Genomic DNA, 22,149 nt, shown 5'->3' on the forward strand with positions numbered 1-22,149 from the left:
AGCCTACACCAGAGCCACAGCAACGCGAGATCCAAGCCGCGTCTGCAACCTACACCACAGCTCACGGCAACGCCGGATCGTTAACTCACTGAGCAAGTGCAGGGACCGAACCCGCAACCTCATGGTTCCTAGTCGGATTCGTTAACCACTGCGCCACGACGGGAACTCCAGAAAATCTTCTTTTTATGTATAAGTGCAGACTATAATAGTATATAAGTAGATGTATGGTTTATCTGTGGTATTTTAAAAATAGTTTTATTTAGCTATAATTTATATACAATAAAATTCACCTGTTTTGAAGTGCACAATTGACTTTTTTTAAAGTAAACTTGGTTTTTAAAAGATTATAGTTGATTTACAATATCATGTTAGTTTCAGGTATACAGTAAAGTGATTCGGATATGCATATAAGATTATTTTCCAGAGTTCATGTCATGGCGCAGCAGAAACAAATCCGACTAGGAACCATGAGGTTGCAGGATTGATCCCTGGCCTCACTCAGTGGGTTAAGGCTCCGGCGTTGCCGTGAGCTGTGGTGCAGGTGAAGACGTGGCTTGGATCCCATGTTGCTGTGGCTGTGGTGTAGGCCAGTGGCTACAGCTCAAGTTAAACCCCTAGCCTGGGAACCTTCATGTGCCGCAGGTGCGGCCCTAAAAAGACAAAAAAAAAAAAAAAAAAAAATATTTTCCATTATAGATTATCTAAAGATAATGAGTATTATTCTCTGTGTTATATAGTAAGTTCTATTTTATGTATAATAGTGTATATCTGTTAATCCCAAACTCCTAATTTATTCCTCCCCCACTCCATTTCCTTTTAACTGCAAGTTTGTTTTCTGTGTCTGTGAGTGGTTTGTCTGCGGTATTAAAATTGCATGAGGAGACTATTCTGAGATGGCACCCCTCTTGAAAACAACAGCAGTACACACACACACACACACACACACACACACACACACGCACGCATGCATTCTATCTCTCTCTCTCTCTGTCTCTCTCTTTGTATTTTCTTTTTTTTTTTTTTTTGTCTTTTGTCTTTTGCCTTTTTTTGTTGTTTTTGTTGTTGTTGCTATTTCTTGGGCCACTCCCGTGGCATATGGAGGTTCCCAGGCTAGGGGTCCAATCGGAGCTGTAGCCACCCGCCTACGCCAGAGCCACAGCAACGCGAGATCCGAGCCGCGTCTGCGACCTACACCACAGCTCACGGCAATGCCGGATCGTTAACCCACTGAGCAAGGGCAGGGACCGAACCTGCAACCTCATGGTTCCTAGTCGGATTTGTTAACCACTGCGCCACGACGGGAACTCCTCTCTGTATTTTCTTTACCCAGTCATCTGCTGATGGACACTTAGATTGTTTCCATGTCTTGGCTATTGTAAATAATGCTGCAATAAGCAACTTTTCTAACTAGGGTTTTTATTTTTCTTTGGATAAATACCCAGAATTGGAATTGCTGGACTGTATAATAATTCTGTTTTTAGGGTGTTTTTTTTGTTTTGTTTTGTTTTTTGTTTTTGTGGAACTTTCCATACTGTTTTCCAAATTGGCTGTGCCAGTTTACATTCCTACCAGCAGTACTCAAGGGTTCCCTTTTTTCCATATCCTGGCCAACACTTGCTATTTCTTGTCTTTTTGATGATGGCCATTCTGACAGGTGTGAGGTGATCTCTCATTGTGGCTACGATCTGCATTTCACTGATGATTAGTGATGTTGAGCATCTTTTCATGTGCCTGTTGGTATGATATATGTCCTCTTTGGAAAAATGTCTATGCAGGTCCTTAGCCCATTTTTAAAATTGGGTTGTTTGTGTTTTTGATGTTGAGTTGTATGAGTTCTCTGTATCTTTTGGATATCAACCTTTTATGGGATACATTGTTTTTGCAAATACCCTCTCCCATTCAGTAGGTTGTCTTTCCATTTTGTTGATTGTTTCTTTCACTGTGGAAAGCTTTTTATTTTTTAGTTCAATGTGGTTCCATTTTTGTATTTTTGCTTGTTTTGTCCTTGCCTGAGGAGAGACACATCTAAAAAATATTGCCAAGACTGATGGCAGAGAGCTTTGTTGAGAGTTATAATAGGAGTTCCCATTGTGGCTCAGTGGGTTAAGGACCCGACATTGTCTCTGTGAGGATGTGGGTTTGATTCCTGGCCTGGCTCAGTGAGTTAAGGATCTGGCATTGCTGTAAGATGCAGTGTGGGTTGCAGATGAGTCTTGGATCTGGTGTTGCTATGCCTGTACCAGAGGCTGCAACTGCAGCTCCAGTTCAACCCCTGGCCCACTTCCATATGCCCGAGGTGTGGCCCTAAAGGGAAAAAAAAGAGTTATTGTAAATGGATGTTGAGTTTTGTCAAATGCTTTTTCTGTATTTCCTGAGATGATTTTTATCCTTTGTTTTACTATGGTATATCATGTTGATTGATTTGCAGATGTTAAACAATCCTTGCATCCCCAAAATGAATTCTACTAGATCATGGTGTATGATCCTTTTAATGTATTTGTGAATTTGGTTTGCTTTTTTTTTTTTTTTCCTTTTTATACCTGTACCTACAGCATATGGAATTTCATGGGCTGGGGGTCAAATTGGAGCTGTAGCGGTTGGCCTACGCCACAGAAACACCAGATCTGAGCTGCATCTGGGACCTATGCCTGCATCTGGGACCTATGCCTGCAGCTTGCAGCAATGGTGGATCCTTAACCCACTGAGCGAGGCCAGGGATCGAACCTGTGTCCTCATGGACACTATGTTGGGTTCCTAATCTGACGATCCATGATGGGCACTCTGTGGTTTGCTGATATTTTATTGAGGATTTTTTGCATCTGTGTTCATCATGGATCTTGGCCTGTAATTGTTGTTGACCCATTCACTCTTGAACCCATTCCAGTCAGCCCGTCACTACCCCACCCAGCCAACTCTGGTCAAGGTCACCAGTGGCATCCACTTTGCCAAACCCAGTGGTAAACTTTCAGTCTTCCTCTTACTGAGCCTGTGTACTACTTTGACATAGGTGGCTCCTCCCTTTTACTTTCAGTACCGCTTTTCTTGGTTTTGGAATTACTGTCTTAAACTTGTTCCCTCTTTTCTCCCTGGGTCTGCTCATCTCCTCTCCTGGTACCTCCTCATCTCCCCAACTCTAAACACAGGAGTGCGAGGAGTCAGAACATTTTTCTTGCTTGTCTACCCTTATTTATTTACGTATTTTATGGCCACACCCACAGCATATGGAAGTTCCTGGGCCAGGGTTGAGTCCAAGCTGCAGCTCTAATGTACGCATATGCTGTGGCTGTGGCAACAGTGGGTCCTTTAACCCACTGTGCTGGGCCAGGGATCAAACCTGTTCCTCCATTGGATATAGTGACCTGAGCTACTGCAGTTGGATTCTTTTTTTTTTTTTTTTTTTTGTCTTTTTGCTATTTCTTTGGGCCGTATGGAGGTTCCCAGGATAGGGGTCCAATCGGAGCTGTAGCCACTGGCCTACGCCAGAACCACAGCAACGTGGGGTCCGAGCCGCGTCTGCAACCTACACCACAGCTCATGGCAACGCCGGATCGTTAACCCACTGAGCAAGGGCAGGGACCGAACCCGCGACCTCATGGTTCCTAGTCGGATTTGTTAACCACTGCGCCACGATGGGAACTCCTGCAGTTGGATTCTTAACCCACTGTGCCACAGTGACAACTCCTGTCTACCCTAATTGATCTCCAGAATCATGGCTTTAAACTCTCTCTCTATGTCTATGACTCCAAGTTTCTATCTCCAGCTTGGATCCCTTCTCCAAATCCCAGATTTGTATATGCCAACTCAATGCTAAGTACCAATGTTCAGGAAATATAGGAGACAGAGAAACATGTTGAAAGAACCCGTGAAAATGCAGAAATGTTAAAAGAACCCGTGAAAATGCAAACTCTAGACTGTGTTTATAGGACAAATGACCCAATTTCTTAAAAAAAAAAAAAACAAATTTTAAAGAAAAGATAAAGGTAGTAATGGGAAGGAAACCTTATAGATTAAGAGAGACTTAAGGGATAAATGTCAATCAGTTGTAATATATGGACCTTATTTAAATATTGATTAAACAAACAAGTGGTAAAAAAAATTATGATTGTCAGGGATATTTGAATATTGCTAAGTATGGATATTAAATAATTACTATTAATTTTTTAGTTATGATAGTGGTGATTTGATTATATTAGGAAAAAAGTTTAAAAAAAAAATCTATGCAGGAGTTCCCATTGTGGCTCAATCCGACTAGGAACCATAAGGTTGCGGATTTGATCCCTGGCCTTGCGCAGTGGGTTAAGGATCCGGTGTTGCTGTGAGCTGTGTTGTAGGTTGCAGATGCAGCTTGGATTCCGCATTGCTGTGGCTCTGGCATAGGCCGGTGGCTACAGCTCCGATTAGACCCCTAGCCTGGGAACCTCCATATGCCGCGGGAGCGGCCTAAGAAATGGTAAAAAGCCAAAAAAAAAAAAAAAAACCAACTATGCAGAATGTTATCCATTCTTACCACCTCCAGTATTGGCACCTTCAGCCAAACTAGCATCCTCTCCTGTCTTATTTTTATAATTGCCTCTTAACTCATCTCCCTGCCACCCCAGCCCCAGTCTGTTCTCAGCAGAGCAGCTGTAGGGATCCTACCAAGATATGTTGTATTATTCCCCATCTGTCTCATTTGGAGTAAGAGGTAGAGTCTGTTCTACCTAAAAGACCCCATGTCCTACTCCCCTGCTGGGTCAGCCTCTCCAGCCACTCAGCCTCCTTGTACCTGCCTTATTTTTCTCCACAACATTTTCACTGTCTGACAATCTGACATATGTATTTTTCATCTGATACTCCCACTGGAATGAGAGAGATGTGAGAATAGGGACTGTGTATATTGTTCATTGCTGTACCCCTGGGGCTTAAAATACCTCCTTAGACATTACAGGCACTAAATACATGTTTGTTAAAGGGAAAAAAACTCCATGAGGGGAGGAGTGGAGGATGTTAGGAAAAATATTGACAGAGGTTCCTTAGGGCGAGGGACAGTCACAAAGAAAGGATGACAAACGGGGCCTTGGCCCAAGTTTTGAAAAATTCGGACACAGCGATCTAGGGGCAGCTTTCACTTTTGTCACCGTATTGTTTTTTTCTCTTTTCCCACCATGGGACAGTTGTATCATTTCATCTGTGACAGCTACATGTCATGAAGCGAAACTTGGCTAATTGGCTCTAACAGGGGGAAAGGCCCTTTGAAGGTCCTTGGGGGTTGAACCAACAACTCTCGAGTTCATCTGCATGGCTGATACTCTAGTTGCTAGCGGGCACTGCATTAGTCCTAGACCCACAGAGAGGAAACCCCTCCCACACGGGGTGTTGGCTCCTTCCGCATCTGCAGCCCCATCTGTGGGATGCGGTCCTAGGGCAGCTTCTGAGATGCCTTCCTTCAGCGGGCATGTGGCATTTCAGTCTCGGGGTTGACCATGGCTTCAACCGCAGCAGGATGTTTACCGTCTCTGGCTCCCAGAATTGGTCTTGACACCAAAAGCGTTTTCCCACGCATGCACACACCCCCAGATTTGAGAACTAGGGTGTTGGAGAGGCTCTGAGGAGGCAATCCATGGAGCGACTCCAAAGTACCATTGACTTATGGCCAGAAGACGATGCTCTGGATATGTCGGGATGCCTTTGGTGTGTTTTCTGAAACTCTGCTTGTAATTATTCACTGAGTGTTTGATTTGGAGCCCACTTCTTTCTGAAAAGGGTTTGAGGTAGTTTTATGTGTGTATATATAACCCCCCACACAAATATACACTTAAATTTAACAAATGTGGGAAAAACTCTAGCCTGGGAGACCAGGAGTATGCAGGTGAGTGAGTCCGGTGTGGAGGTGGAGGTAGGATGATCCCTACCAGGGAGGTGACCCCCCTCCACCATGGTTGCAGCACTTTGCTTTATCTCTAATTTTTTCCTCTCGTCATCGCTGGTTGTGTGTTTTGAATTGAAAGATCTAAGTAACTGATTCTATAGCATCATTGAAAAAGTGAGTCTAGGACTTTGAGTGGACATTCTAGACGATTCATGTCTGTCTCCACCTCCAGCTGAGAGGCCATGAACTGTGCCTATTCATCTACGTGCTCCGGTACCTGGAAGGCAGGAGGAGCCCCATAAATATTTTATTGAGTAAATGAATGGTATTACAGTTCTCCTTACTGGAAAGGAAGAAGCCAGTCCATTGTTTGAGGGAGAGTTGTTGATTTTTTTTTCCCCCCAAAAAACAATTCTGTTGAGAGTTCTCCCAAGTGGACACTTATATCAAGGATGTTGAATGTTGTCCTGGATCTTGTTCTCAAGGAAACTCTGGAGAAACTTCAGCTGCAGGAGGGTTCATTAGGCCTTTCCTTGCAGAGGGAAAGTTGCAGGCAGGGCAGTTGAATGGGGGAGTGCTTCAGAGGCCCCAGCGATGTAGTCCAGGTGTGTACCTTCCACTCATCTCACCTGACCCAAGAAGGATGCTTTAGACCCTCAGCGCATGTGGAGAACAGCCCCTCAATGTTACTGCTTCCTGGGCAGCAGTGGGTACATGGGAGGTGGTTGGGTTTGAAGTTGTATTAATATAGTAGTAAAAAGCAGGGACCTTGTATAGAATTATACATAAATGTATACACCGAAAAAGTCTTTGCAAAAATGCATGAAACCCACGTAATTTCTGTAGACCAATTAAGTGTATCATGCCTGCATCAATGTCCTGGTTTTAATAAAGTATTAGAGTTATTAAGTTACTTAATTGATCTCTGGCCTCCCTTAGTGGGTTAAGGGTCCAGCATTGCCACAGGCTGTGGTGTAGGACGCATATGCAGCTTGGATCCTGTGTTTCTGTGGCTGTGGCATAGGCCTCAGCTGCAACTCCAGTTCAACCCCTAGCCTGGGAACTTCCATGTGCCTCAGGTGCAGACCTAAAAAAAAAAAAATGATGCCACTATTGGGAAAAGCTGGACAATGGGTATAGAAGATCTCTCTGTACGATTTTTGCAACTTTTTATGAGTCTATAATTCAAGATAAAGAAATTTTTTTTTTTTTAAAGGAGGGACACCAGCAACAGAGCTGGCTTCAGTCCCACACTACTCTGTGCTGAGCGGTGATTTCAGCACTTATCCTGAACTGATAACTACATATTGCTCTTTGCCTTTCTTTGCTTGGGAATATAAACTTCTTAAAAGCAGAGGCTATCTGTTTTGCTCACTGCTAAATTCCTCTGGACCTAACACAGTGCCTGCCACCTATTTTTTGTACTCATGTTTTCATGAAGGTAGCACAGGTGACTTATAATCTGAGGCTGTAATGATACCAACAGTGATACCAATATGTATATATATTGTATATTAATAGTATACAATATAGTATATTAACCAGAAAGTCAATCTGACTGAAATGGATGCATAGAATGTGGGACCAGCCACCAGAAACCTCCAACAAACATCGTACTTAATAATGAAACTTTAGGAGTTCCTGTCGTGGCTCAGTGGTTAACGAATCCGACTAGGAACCATCAGGTTGCAGGTTCGATCCCTGGCCTTGCTCAGTGGGTTAAGGATCCAGCGTTGCCATGAGCTGTGGTGTAGGTTGCAGACTCGGCTTGGATCCCGGGTTGCTGTGGCTGTGGCTGTGGGGTAGGCCGGTGGCTACAGCTCCGATTGGACCCCTAGCCTGGGAACCTCCATATGCCTTGGGAAGTGGCCCAAGAAATGGCTAAAAGACAAAAACAAAAACAAAACAAAAAAACCAAAAACCTTTAGAAGCATTCTCTTCTAAATCACTATCATTATTTATATTCCTCATTAATACTGGGGGCCCGAACCAATGTAGCACAACAAAAAGAAATAAGAAATAGGAGTTCCTGCTATGGCGCAGTGGGTTAATGATCTGACTTGTCTCTGGTGTTGCCAGCTTGATCCCCAGCCCTGTACAATGGGTTAAGGATCTGGTGTTGGCACAGCTGTGGCATAGGTTGCAGATGGGGCTCAGATATTGTCTCTGGCCTGGGAACTTCCATATGTGTCAGGTGCAGTAGGAAAAGGAAAAAAAAAAAAAGGAAGAAAGAAATATAAGGATTAGAAAGAAATCAAACTGTCATTAGTTAAGAGTGTCCACAAGGATTTGGGTTCAATCCCTGGCCTTGCTCAGTGGGTTAAGGATCCGGCATTGCCGCAAGCTTTGACATGGGTCACAGATGTGGCTTGGATCTGGCATTGTTGTGGCTGTGGCATAGGCCAGTAGCTGCAGCTCTGATTCAGCCCAGGAACTTCCATGTGCCTCATGTGTGGCCACAAAAAGGGGAAAAAAAATAGTTTACTAATAGAATTTTTAAAACTTACTATATATGGGGAGGTCCCTGGTGGACTAGTGGTTAAAGGATGTGGTAATGTCACTGCTGTGGTGAGGGTTCAGTCCCTGGCACAAGAAACTCTCCATGCTCTGGGCACATGCAGCAAAAAAACCAAAAAACCAAAAGACCTTACTATGTATGATCTTTATAGGGCAAAACTGTGAAACTATGTTAAAAGATAAAGATCTGAAAAAATGGAAAGCTATACTATATTCATGAATAGGAAGCATCAATATTGTATAGATGTCAACTTTTTTTTTTTTTTTTTGGCCATGCCTGTGGCATGCTGAAATTTTTGGCCCATGGATCAAACCACCTCCATCACAGCAGCGACAATGCTGAATCCTTAGCCGCTAGGCCACCAGGAAACTCTCAGATGTCAACTCTTTTGCAAATAAATTCATTCAAAATAATTATAATTCCAATCATATGTGGGTAAATATAAGGTATGTGTAACTTAAGCTGCTTCTAAAATGTGTTAGTATGTGAAACAGGATAGTCTGAGGCCAAATTTAGAGGACTTTGATGCTAGAATATGGAGTTTAGTTCTGATCTAATATGGCAGGATTTCTTAGGCTGGAGCCAGTGTTTGCATTTTCAGAAATGTACAAAAAAAATTGTATAACTTTCTGAACAAGTTTTGGATGGTCTAAGTATGCCCAAGGGCTGCCAGGCATCTTCAGGGCAGACACTTGTGATTGTGTTTGGCACTGAGCTGTAGTCATACATCAAGGGCTTATGACAAAAGAGCAAGCAGACTGACTATATAAGAGTCTGGTTAAACCAAGTGAGGCCAAGTGATGCCAAAGTTTGTTAAGGGGCTTGCAGCAGCTGGAGTTAAGTGACTGGAGAATTGTATTGTCACCCGGGATACAGCAGATGACATGACATGGTAAACACAAAAGAATTGACGTACTGCTGTCAGTACCATATCTGAGTTGCAAAGAATGTCTAGTTTCATAAAATCTTGCTTCTGAAAAATAACTAGTGTTGTTGATTTGAAGTTTATTGGATTTGTGGTTTTGTGTTCTATTTAATTGCAAATTTGGTTTGGCTTATTCAATGTGGAGAAATTATCAGTATAAGATGTGCATTTAGTTCTTGTTCATGCTGACATTACATGATTTAGCCATCCCTGAGGGTTGTTGTAAGAATTATTTTCACTTTAAAGAGGCCCCATATGCTATTCAAGACTGAGAAGTTCTGAAAAGGCTAAGGAGGCCTGGAATATGATGTTGATTTTCTTCTTAAAAATATTTATTTATTATTATTATTACTGTTTGTCTTTTTAGAGCTGCACTCAAGGCATATGGAGGTTCCCAGGCTAGGAGTTGAATTGGAGCTGCAGCCACCAGCCTACATCACAGCCACGGCAACATAGGATCCAGGCTGCGTCTTCGACCTACACCACAGCTCACAGCAGCACCATATCCTTAACCCACTGAGCGAGGCCAGGGATTGAACATGTATCCTCATGTTCATCATACTAGTCAGATTTGTCTCCACTGAGCCACAATGTGAACTCCTTTTTGATTCTCTGCTGGCAGTCCACGGGGTAAATGGGAGGTGAGAGGCAAAAATGAATTTGGGTGGAGATGCATATTTGTTTTAACTCACTTATGGACAAATCATTAGGCATTTCGCTTAATCAGATGAAGAAACTGAGAAAACTTAAGTGACTTATCGAAAGCCACATAGCTGGAAGTGAAACAGGGAGGGTGCCAGTTCTGGCAAGCTGTCATACAGGGATGAATGGGGGTCTCCCTAGGGCTGCTCATGGCTGGATCCAGGAAGTGAATGAATCTGGAAACTTTGTCTTTTTGTCTTTTTTTCCTTTTTTCTTTCTATGGCTGCACCCATGGCATATGGAGGTTCCCAGGCTAAGGGTCGAATTGGAGCTGTAGCCACTGGCCTACGCCACAGCCACAGCAACGTGGGATCCGAGCCGCGTCTGCGACCCACACCACAGCTCACAGCAACTCTGGGTCCTTAACCCACTGAGTGAAGTCAGGGATCAAACCCGCAACCTCATGGTTCCTAGACGGATTCATCAACCGCTGAGCCACGACAAGAACTCCTCTTTCTTTTTTTTTGGGAGGGGCCCTATGCACGTGGCATGCAAAAGTTCCCGGGCCAGGGATTGAACCCGTGACATAACAGTGACAACACTGGATCCTTAACTGGGTGGACTACCAGGGAGCTCCCCTTCTGTTGTTTCTTTAGGCCAAGTTGTCTCAGCCTCAGCGCTGTTGACATCTGGGACTGGGTGGTTCTTGTTGGGGTGGGGGAGACTATCCCGTGCATGCACACTAGATGCCAGAAGCTCACACTTGCTTTGTAACAATCAGAAACGTCTCCAGGTATTATCTAGTGCCTCTGGGGGCAAAGTTGTTTCAAAGTTGAGAACTACTTCTTTAGGCAGATAGAAGCAAGTATCTTTTTAATTTTTTCCCCTTCCATTTAATTTGTTGATTATTATTTGGTATGAATTTTATTTTTTTAGAAGCGAATATCTTTATTTCCCACCTCTTTTAAACTTAAAAGTAACAATCTCTAGACACAGCTCCTCTTTCCTGAGATATGTTTGTCTATTTTCATTTTTCTATGTATGGACAACCCAGCGACCCCTGGCCCACATGCCTGGGCAGCTGTTTGGCATTCCTGGGTAGAGGCGCTGTGGTGGATTCAGTGAGGCTCCTCTTGTCAGGCCCTGGCTTCCACTCTGCTGCTGGTGAGCTGTGCTCAGTGCGTGAGAATGTTTATTCATGGTCGTGCTTCCCTGTACAGGGTATCTGTGGGGTAGATCCCCTGAAGTGTGGTTGCTGGATCAGGGTAAATACCTCTCATTTTGGTGGCTGTTGCCACATCTCCCCTCCATGAAGGCTGTGCCCTTTGGCAGTCCTGTCAGCAGTGATTGAGAGGCCTGTTTCCCCACTGCCTCAGCAATGGTGTTATGAAACCTTTGGATTCTGGCGGTTCCATAGGTGAGCAATGCCTCGTGTTTCCTAATAGGCTAGCACTGCATCTGTTTCAAAGTCTACTCATCTCAGACATGGAGCTCAGTGAAACTCAGCCTTGCCTGCTTTTTCCTGACTGGCATGTGTCCTACACTTTGTCCACTTTTAGGCCTTTCCTCTCCCTGTTCCCTCCCCCCAGGAATGCCCTTCCTCCTCACTTCCAAAATTTTCACCATCCTTTGAGGCTTCCAAATGCCACCTCCACTGAGAAACTTTCCCGGATTCAGCTTTGCACCACGCACCCCCAAGTCATTTATTTCCTCCTGCTGGTGTCCTCCAGCTGCTTTGCGCTGTCACAGGTCATGTAGTTGTCACATGGCCTGGAGTCAGGTGGGTGTCCAGAGTCAGAAAGTTCTAGTTGTTGCTTTTTTTCTCTGTGCCTGTGATGTATGGAAGTTCCTGGGCCAGGGATTGATCCTGTGCTACAGCAGCAATCCTGGCCACTGTAGTGACTGTGCTGGATCCTTAACTCGCTAAGCCACCAGGGAACTTCTGGACAGGTATGGTTTTTTTTTTTTTTTTTTTGGCTTTTTGCCATTTCTTGGGCCGCTCCCGCGGCACATGGAGATTCCCAGGCTAGGGGTCCAATCGGAGCTGTAGCCACCGGCCTACGCCAGAACCACAGCAACTCAGGATCCAAGCCGCGTCTGCAACCTACACCACAGCTCACGGCAACGCCGGATCGTTAACCCACTGAGCAAGGGCAGGGATCGAACCTGCAACCTCATGGTTCCTAGTCGGATTCATTAACCACTGCGCCACGATGGGAACTCCTGGACAGGTATGGTTTTGAATTCCAGTTTTGCCACTTACTGTTACAAGCTGTGGTCAAATTTCTTTTTTTTGGAATCTTTTTTTTTCTTGAGGGCTGCACTTTGGCATGTGGAAGTTCCCTGGCTGGGGGTCCAATTGGAACTGCAGCTTCTGGCCTACACCACAGCCATGCAGGATCTGAGCTGCATCTGCGACCTATGCAGCAGCTTGGGGCAATGCCGGATCGTTAACCCACTGATCAAGGCCGGGGGATCAAACCTGCATCTTCATGGATGCTAGTTGGGTTTTTGTTTTTGTTTTTTTTTGTCTTTTTGCCATTTCTTGGGCCGCTCCCACGGCATATGGAGTTTCCCAGGCTAGGAGTCTAATCGGAGCTGTAGCCGCCAGCCTATGCCAGAGCCACAGCAACACGGGATCCGAGCCGCGTCTGCGACCTACACCACAGCTCACGGCAACACCAGATCCTTAACCCACTGAGCCAGGGCAGGGACCGAACCCGCAACCTCATGGTTCCTAGTTGGATTCGTTAACCACTGCGCCACGACGGGAACTCCGCAAAATGGGAGCAATGCCTCCCTCATAAGACTATAGAAAAGAGTAGGAAGAGAACCTATATAGAAAGTGTGGCAGCAGACAAGCTCCCTGAGAGCAGACTCCTCCATTTGTTTTCTTCGTTGTCTCCCGTGTGCTCTTGCAAACAGTAAATAAAGGTATTGCATCTATTCTTTAAAAAAAAAAGAAAAAGAAAAAGAAAACTGTTTCTGTAAAGTGAACAGTAATTTATTCAGCAAGGATTTGAGCATCTGTTCAGGTCCAGGCATTGACCTCAGAAGTAAGGAAGTAGGAGTTCCCGTCGTGGCGCAGTGGTTAACGAATCCGACTAGGAACCATGAGGTTGCGGGTTCGGTCCCTGCCCTTGCTCAGTGGGTTAAGGATCTGGCGTTGCCATGAGCTGTGGTGTAGGTTGCAGACACAGCTCAGATCCCGCGTTGCTGTGGCTCTGGCGTAGGCCAGGGGCTACAGCTCCGACTGGACCCCTAGCCTGGGAACCTCCATATGCCGCGGGAGCGGCCCAAGAAATAGCAAAAAGACGAAAAAAAAAAAAAAAAAAAAAAAAAAAAGAAGTAAGGAAGTAGCCTAGAAGAGAGATAGAATCCCTACCTTTGTAGCTGGCATTAAGTTATAGTAACAATTACCACAACTGAGTGATATATGCTAGTTAGTATAGATATATCAATTTTGTATCATCTCTGAAATCATATAGTACCCTCTTTTCTATGAATTGCTTCAAAAATTATTTTTTTCTTTGTTACACCTTAAATTTCTTGGTGCCTGGAATGATGACTGCTCTTTGAGGAACCTCCTTGGAGCCTCAAGTGATGGAGGAAGTCCAAACCCAGACCTGCTCCTGCCTCCTCTCCCCAAAGCTCCTCTACAGGTCCTTGTGGCCTGCAGGTACCATCCAGACCCCTGTGACCTACAAGGCTCCCTGTGGCCAGGAGCTGCCTTCCTTCCCAGCCTTGTCTGTTACCTGGTGGTTATATACCCCTGAACCCTATCCATGCTCCAGCTCTACTGGCCCTCCAGCTTCTAGAGAGCCCTGTGCTCTCTCCTCCCTGCTTTTTCCACACACACTGTTCCATTTGCCTGGGATGGGTTTCCCTCCGACCTGACTTGGCCAGTATCCTTTTGGTTTCTCTCAGGTGTCATTTCCTTCAGGAAGTCATCAGAGATCTCCCCACTGCCTGGGTCTGGGTCCAGTGCCCCTCCTCGGTGCTTTAGAATGGGTTAGGACTCTTCTCTTCACATGGCCACAGGCTTACACTGGAATTGCTGGTTCACTTGTCTGGCTCTCCCTCACTCTTTAGCCCCTGGGAGCGGGGTTGTCTCCCTCATCAGCAGTGTATCTGCAGTGAGTGGGGGCCCAGTGATGTAGTTGAAGGAAAGATGGGCTGTGCATACATATTCTCATGTGTTTTTATTCAGCCCTGCTCAGTTGGAACCTGTTTCCCTTTGTGAGAATCGGGTTTCCCATTGCCACTTCCTTGAGATGGCAACATGTTCTCATTCTGGCCCTGATTACTGCCTATTACTAGCAAGATCACATATTCTCCTGGAGCATGGTTTTTTAAAATTCTATTGAAGTATAATTGATTTACAGTGTTTTGCTTTCTGCTGTACAGCAAAGTGATTCAGTTATACACATGCACATATCCGTTCCCATGTAAGTTATCACAGAATATTGGGTAGAGTTCCCTGTGCTATACAGTTCCCATTGACCCTCCATTCCATATACCATAGTGTGCCTGTGCTGGTCCCAAGCTCCCAATCCTTCCCTTCCCTGAACCTTCCCCCTTTAGTGATCACCGGTTTGTTTTCAAAGTCTGCGAGTCTGTTTCTGTTTTGTAAATAAGTTCATTTGTATCATTTCTTTAGATTCCACATATAAGTGATATCATATGATGTTTGTCTTTGTCTGACTTAGTTCACTTAGTATAATCATCTCTAGGTCCATCCATGTTGCTGCAAATGACATTATTTCATTCTTTTTATGGCTGAGTAATATTCCATTGTATATATATACCATTGTGTGTGTGTATATATATATATATATATATATATATATATATATCCATTCCTCTGTCAGTGGACACTTAGGTTGCTTCCATGTCTTGGCTATTTTAAATGGGGCTGCAGTGAATATTGGGGTGCCTGCATCTTTTTGAACTACGGTTTTCTCCAGATATATGCTGAAGAGTGGGAATGCTGGATCACATGGTAGTTCTATTTTTCGTTTTTTTGAAGACCTCCTGGGACTGCAGGGTTGCTTCACTCTGAGGGCTCTGTAGTTGCAAAATGAGCTGTGCTGCTTCAGGTGTTCCTACTGGATTTGAGGTTCCATGGGTTGAAGCCCCTGCTTTTCTCACCCAGGTTTTTCTCAGGAGGAGTAGGACATGACTCAGCCACAGAGGAACAGAGGGGTGTGTGCCCACTTGGGCGCTTTGTGTGTTGTTGATCCTTGACCCTGCCAGTAGAGGGCAGCAGAGCAGCCCAACTTCTGTCCAGGTTTTCATTATTTTAATAGCCTCATGAGGGTGCCTTTTCAACTCATCCCCCATGTGTTTGCTCTCAAAAAATGGTTGTTTTTCTGGAAGATTTGGGTTCCAGCCACTGGGCAAAGATTACCACCCCCCCCCCAATTATGAGCTAGTGTAAAAAGTGATTTTAGGTGATTTTAGGAAAATCGTTCTCTACTTTTTTTTTACTCTTTTTAAAAAATTTTACATTGGAATGTAGTTGATTTACAATGTTGTGTTTCAGGTGTACAGCAAAGTGATTCAGTTATACATGTACATATTTCCATTCTTTTTCAGATTCTTTTCCCATATAGGGTATTATAGGATATTGGGTAGAGTTCCCTCTGCTATGCAGTAGGTCCTTGTTGGTTATCTATTTTATATATTGTAGGGTGTATCTGTTAATCCCAGACTCCTAATTTATCCCTCCCCCTCAGTTGCCGTCTGCTTTTGAAGGGGGATCATACCACTTACTCACCTTGAATGGACACTGTCTGAATTTGAACTTTTAACCAGGCCATTCTCTTCTATGAAGCAACCTTGGTGACTAAGACTCCCTTTGTGGAATAAAGGGTGACCTCACCCAGCCCTGTCTGTTCCCAGGGTGGACGCTCCAGGCTGCTGTATCCATCTGCAATACAGTAGTGTCATTTCAGCGTCTTGTGCAAAATGGTGATGGTGAAAGAACAATTTCTTCTATTGTTCACCAGCCTTGTCTGGAGGAACATTTAATTACCAGCTTGTGGTAGTTAAGGAGAAAAAAAGGTTCTTGAAACTCGGGGGGCTTTGATGGTTTAAAATTAAGGCCTGTGTGTAGGAAAATAAGATCTGTGTGTGGGAAGAATTTAGGGGGAATGGTTCGGGTACTAATTTATACACTTGAAGTGTGTATTTATGAAGGAGTCCTGGATAAGAATAACATTGTAAAAGTCAAAGATGCTGAGGAAGCCCAGGGTGAAGGTAAAGAGGTCTGGTTTATGTTCTCCAGCATGGTCTTGGTCATTGGCAGTGCTCCTTGTTCATAGAATCCCCACAAAAAATCTCGATCATCTTCGAACTAAAAACTTTGACTATTGGAAGATCTAGACTATGAGACATGCACTAGACACGTGACTTTTTGCCTTTTGAAATCTTTCCTTCTCTTAATTTTTTCCCCCCAGAAATCTTGGTCTGTTTCTAGGGAAACCCTAGCTGGGAACTTTCCTTATATCAGCTTCTGCTTATAAAATGAGAACAATCCTGATTTTTATGTCACATTTGCTCTTCCCTGTCAGCCAGCCCCTCATCACCTGGCCATCTTGGGTTCACTCAGAGAGTCTGGGGTATTTACGTGGAGAATAGTCCTTGGTCCTCGACATAGAGTATGGGGTCAGAGAGTGTCAGGGCACCATTTCCAAAGGTAAGTGTCTCTTCTTTCTACTCTTTTTTGGAGAAGATTTCCAAAGGGAGCATTGGTTTAAATCAATGAAAATACTGGCTTAGGTTACCCTGAATTTTGTAAACAAGTTGGAGTACTTTGGTTGAACCATAGGAATGCCAGGATTCTACATAGCTTGGCTGTTCTTAGACTAGGGATAGGTTTTTCTACTATAGGAGTCATTGACTCAAGGGGAGAAACCTCATAAACTGGTTGAAAGGCAGACAATCTTAAAGGAAACTTATCCAAATCTTAAAAATAAGGCAGGAGTTCCCGTCGTGGTGCAGTGGTTAACGAATCTGACTAGGAACCATGAGGTTGCAGGTTCGGTCCCTGCCCTTGCTCAGTGGGTTAACAATCCGGCGTTGCCGTGAGCTGTGGTGTAGGTTGCAGACGCGGCTCGGATCCCGCATTGCTGTGGCTCTGGCGTAGGCCGATGGCTATACCTCCGATTCAACCCCTGGCCTGGGAACCTCCATATGGCGCGGGAGCGGCCCAAGAAATAGCAACAACAACAACAAAGACAAAAAGACCAAAAAAAAAAAAAAAAAAAAAAAAAAAAATAAGGCAAAAAGTGATTACTAGGTGCCTTTTCAGTATGCTGCTGAAACGTTGTCTAGCAAGCCTACCAAAGATCATCCAATATTCTAGTAAATATTTTAGCCTTTGCAGGCTCTCTGGTCTCTATGGTAATTACTAAACTCTGTTGTATTGTGAACGCAGCTGTAAACAACACATGAACAAATGCATTCAACTGGAGTGGTTAGAGAACCTGACTGGCATCCATGAGGATGTGGGTTCAGTCCCTGGCCTTGCTCAGTGGATTGGGAATCTGGCGTTGCTGTGAGCTGTGGTATAGGTCGCAGATGTGGCTCAGATCTGGCATTGCTGTGGCTGTGGCATAGGCCAGTGGCTACAGCTCTGATTGGACCCCTAGTTGCCTGGAAGCCTCCACATGCCCTAAAAAGACAAAAAGACCAAAAAAAAAAAAAAATCATTCAACTGTGTTCCAATAAAACTTTACTTTTGGGCATTGACATTTGAATTTCATATAATGTTCAGGTGTCATAAAATACTTTTCTTTTGATTCTTTTCAACCATTTGAAAATATAAAAAATAACGTATCATTCATAGGGCCTATGAAAGCAGGCTGATATTAATAAGTTGCAAATGATTTTTGTCCAATTAAAACATGATTTCTCCCAGGTAGAAAAGGACTAAAGGGTAAATCTTTATGCCCTGTAGTACATTAACTAGTTTGGTATTGGAGTTTCTAATCAATTCCAGCATTTATCTTCTCCACAGGTTTTTTCCCTCCACTTGGGTGCCCTCATTTGAGCCAGCTTTGTCATCCTGCTGATTCCTTCATCAATGTGATAAAGGCTTTCGCATGTGCTCCAGTATATTTATATGAGAGTTGAGGGTTTAACTTTTTAAAAAGTATACTTTGAGGAGTTGCCATTGTGGCATAGCGGGTTAAGAACCTGACATATTGTCTGTGAGCACACGGGTTTGATCCCTGGCCTTGCTCAGTGGGTGAAGGATCTGGCATTGCTGAAAGCTGCGGTGCAGATGCAGCTCAGATCCTGCATTGCTGTAGCTGTGGTGTAGGCCGGTGGCTGCAGCTCCAATTCAACCCCTAGCCTGGGAACCTCCACATGCCAAAGATATGGCTGGAAAAAAAAAAAAGAAAAAAGTGTAGTTTCACAGCCACAGGGATAAAAAGCAACTTGGGACATTTTCAATAGCCAAATATAAATTTCTGTTTAAGAACATGGTATTTCCACAGATGATTCCATATCAGAACAAAAGGTTCACACCTCTTTTTCCCACCTGCCAGTTGAATGGAGAAAATGGTGAAGGGACAGTGAAGGTCGGGGAAGAGGGTCAGCGAGGAGACACATCTGGGGTGGGGGCCCCTTGTGCCCACTTGGACCCAGGGGAGCTGTGGCATTGCTTCTCCAGGTGCGGTGATGACTTTGTACCGAGAGTTGCTTATCAGCTCACACAATTTTCCAAGAAATTGTGGTTCCAAATTTTTGGTTCCAGCCAGCAGTTCTTGCTATTAATAGTATAAAAACTAAGGAAGATGGAGTTTCCGTCGTGGCGCAGTGGTTAACGAATCCAACTAGGAACCATAAGGTTGCGGGTTCGGTCCCTGCCCTTGCTCAGTGGGTTAACGATCCGGCGTTGCCGTGAGCTGTGGTGTAGGTTGCAGACTCGGCTTGGATCCTGCGTTGCTGTGGCTCTGGCGTAGGCCAGTGGCTACAGCTCCGATTCGACCCCTAGCCTGGGAACCTCCATATGCCGCAGGAGTGGCCCAAGAAATAGCAACAACAACAACAAAAAGACAAAAGACAAAAAAAAAAAAAAAAAACTAAGGAAGAAAAAAATTTTTTTTCAGAAGTCATTAATGTAGAGAAGTGGTGTTCCAGAGAAAATTGAACTGGCTTAAGAGTTTCCAAGTTTTGCGTTCATGACCAGCTATCTCTGTGACATTGGATAAGTCAGGGTACTTTTATTTGTAAAATGAAAAGCTGGTACTCTGTAGCCATTAATATTCCTTCTGGTGCTGAAAATTTTATTACGGAAATATACTCATATTCCTTTTGGTGGAATTAAGAGTGGTCACTAATTCCTAATTTTTTTTTCCCTAAATAAGAATAACATAGCATGTTAAACAACAAGGACACAGGGAGCTGTATTCAGTATCTTCTTATATCCTATCATGGAAAAGAATCTGAAAAAGAATATATATATATATGTATACCTGCATCACTTTGCTATATGCTTGAAAGTAACACAACATTGTAAGCTATATTTCAATTTAAAAAATCATTAAAAAGAGGAGTTCCTGTCGTGGCGCAGTGGTTAACGAATCCGACTAGGAACCATGAGGGCGTGAGTTTGATCCCTGCCCTTGCTCAGTGGGTTAAGGATCTGGCGTTGCCGTGAGCTGTGGTGTAGGTTGCAGATGCGGCTCGGATCTCGCGTTGCTGTGGCTCTGGCGTAGGCCGGTGGCTACAGTTCCGATTCAACCCCTAGCCTGGGAACCTCCATATGCCGCGGGAGCGGCCCAAGAAATAGCAAAAAGACAAAAAAAAAAAAATTAAAAAAAAATAAAATAAAATAAAAAAATAAAATAAAAAATCATTAAAAAGAGTAGCAAGGTCTATATTCAGAATCTAGACTTCCAGGTTTGACTTCTTATATAAAGGAGAAATCATCCTGTATAATAAAATAACATATAAAAGATAAAAATAACTACTTTCAAGTTAATTCTCCACTTGGAACAAATAGCGGTGGAAAAGTACAAAATGGAATCGTGTGCTTTGGTTTGCTGTTCAGTTGATGGTGCCAAGTGCCTTTGACAGGATCTTTCTGTTACCTTAGGACCACTTCTCCTTTTGGTTAGTTTTTAAGTCTGAGAGCAAAGATTTCCTGGGCTAAGGGAGGAAAAGATGAAACAAAGCTTCCAAAAGGCAAGCCAGGACATTGGTGAGAGAGCTGGAAACAGAAGATAAGGAATCAGAGGCCCTTCTGAATGTAAAAGTACACTTGTGGATGCCTGAAGTTCCCAAGCCCAGAGATTATAGCAGATCTCAGAAGGCATTGGCTCTTACTGTTTTGAGGCAGTCAGGGGTCTGTTGAGAACTAAGGAAATCAGTCTAAAGTTCCTCACCTCATAGGCGTGTACGTGCACATACATCAAGTTTTGCTTGTAACTTCAATGTCTTTTGAGATCTTAGACATAAAGAGATGGACTTGCTAAATTTGAACAAAGGAACCAGGGCATTTGGTGTAGAAACTTGTCTTTGAAGAAGGACCTGTTTTCAAGTTTTATTATCTAAGTGGCCTTATTGTTGTTATTATTATTATTATTATTATTATTATTAGGCTGAGCCCGCGGCATACAGAAGTTTCCAGGCTGGAGATCAAACCCTTGCCACCCACAGCAATGATGCAAGCCATCGCAGAGACAATGTGGGATCCTTAACTGTCAGGCCACCAGGGAACTCCCCAAGAGGCCCTATTAAACTAATTAATTACCTCTCTTTCTGCCCCAACACTTACAAACAACCACGTGCCCAACTGTGCAGCTTTCCCCTTTTTTCAGCAAATTGTTCTTTTACACAATTTACTATTATGTGAACTCTCAACTGAATGTCCAGATTGCGCAGGTCCAGAATCCAAAGTAAATAACTTTAAGTTGTAAATAAGTAAGGTTTTTAAAAGAAAAATCTTAGTTGTCTTATTCTAGGTGGCCGATAGTCACTGCTTGCTGGGAAGTGGAGGTCTTTCCTGGAAAGATTTTTCTGTATTCTCCTGAGAGCAGTTGTGTTAACATGGTACAAAGATTAATCTTTGCTTGAGATTCATTTAATACATATCTAAGTCTTCTTGCCCATTATTATATCCATGAGATAGTTATAGGATTTTTGAGAACTCTGTTGCATCAAAAAATTTTTTTGGGAGTTCCCGTCGTGGCGCAGTGGTTAACGAATCCGACTAGGAACCATGAGGTTGCGGGTTCGGTCCCTGGCCTTGCTCAGTGGGTTAACGATCCGGCGTTGCCGTGAGCTGTGGTGTAGGTTGCAGACGCGGCTTGGATCCCGCGTTGCTGTGGCTCTGGCGTAGGGCGGTGGCTGCAGCTCCGCTTCGACCCCTAGCCTGGGAACCTCCATATGCTTCGGGAGCGGCCCAAGAAATAGCAACAACAACAACAAAAAAAATTTTTGGCTGCCCCGTGGCATGCGGAAGTTCTCAGGCCAGGGGTCAAACCTGCACCACAGAAGCGTCTTGAGCCACTACAGTGACAACACTGGATCCTTAACCCATGGAGCCACTAGGGAACTCACAATTTTTTTTTTTTCTAACAGCAGGGCCCAGATTTTAATATCGAACCAAAAAAAAAAAAAATTTCAAGGCCTAAAGCACACAGGATAAGAGCGTCTGTGTGAATGTCTTGCTTCCAATGCATCTTCACAAACTTGTTTCTTACTCTTCTTACCTCTTCCCTAAGCCATTCCAACTCATCCACTCCTCTTATCATTTCTTCAGGGTCCAAAAGCCTAACCCGAGTGTCCTCTTTATATCCCTGGCTAGGCTGAGTCAGCCCTGCGCCAAGGTTTCCTTCAGCTTCCTGGCTTACATCTTCTTCAGAAGGTTGAGGATTTCTTTCTGCCTCCCATGGTACATCTTCCAAAGGGCAGTCTTCCTTGGCCTTTGGCATATTCTGTAATTTTCCTTCTTTTTCTTCACAAGACTTTTGCATGTTGAATATGTTTCTGTTCTCCTTTTTGAATAAATTAATCCTGCAGGGATTGGGGGGGGGGATGTATCCTCACCCTTCTTCCCTCACTCAATTTGGGTCACTCCTAAAAGACCAAGAATCCTGAAAGGATCCAGGGTGCTTCTCTCCTTCTCTGGCAATAGGGAGCAGCTATAGGGAAACAGGCCCTGGACTATAAGGCAGGAACTCACAAAACTTCTGATTT

At 44.0% G+C, this 22,149-nt stretch overlaps 1 protein-coding gene and 1 pseudogene across 2 annotated transcripts in view; one reads left to right on the forward strand and one right to left on the reverse strand.

Moving 5' to 3' along the window:
- CMTM8 (CKLF like MARVEL transmembrane domain containing 8) overlaps positions 1 to 22,149 on the forward strand; it is a 106,894-nt gene that overhangs the window by 31,025 nt on the left and 53,720 nt on the right. The gene's annotated exons all lie outside the window — the stretch shown is intronic.
- LOC100624759 (transcription elongation factor A protein-like 8) lies at positions 21,574 to 21,926 on the reverse strand (annotated as a pseudogene).

This window comes from Sus scrofa, chromosome 13, assembly GCF_054392235.1.
Source record: "Sus scrofa isolate SSC_HxYL_T2T_F1_AM1 chromosome 13, Sscrofa_HxYL_maternal_Yorkshire_Landrace_v2.0, whole genome shotgun sequence".
Lineage (NCBI taxonomy): Eukaryota > Metazoa > Chordata > Mammalia > Artiodactyla > Suidae > Sus > Sus scrofa.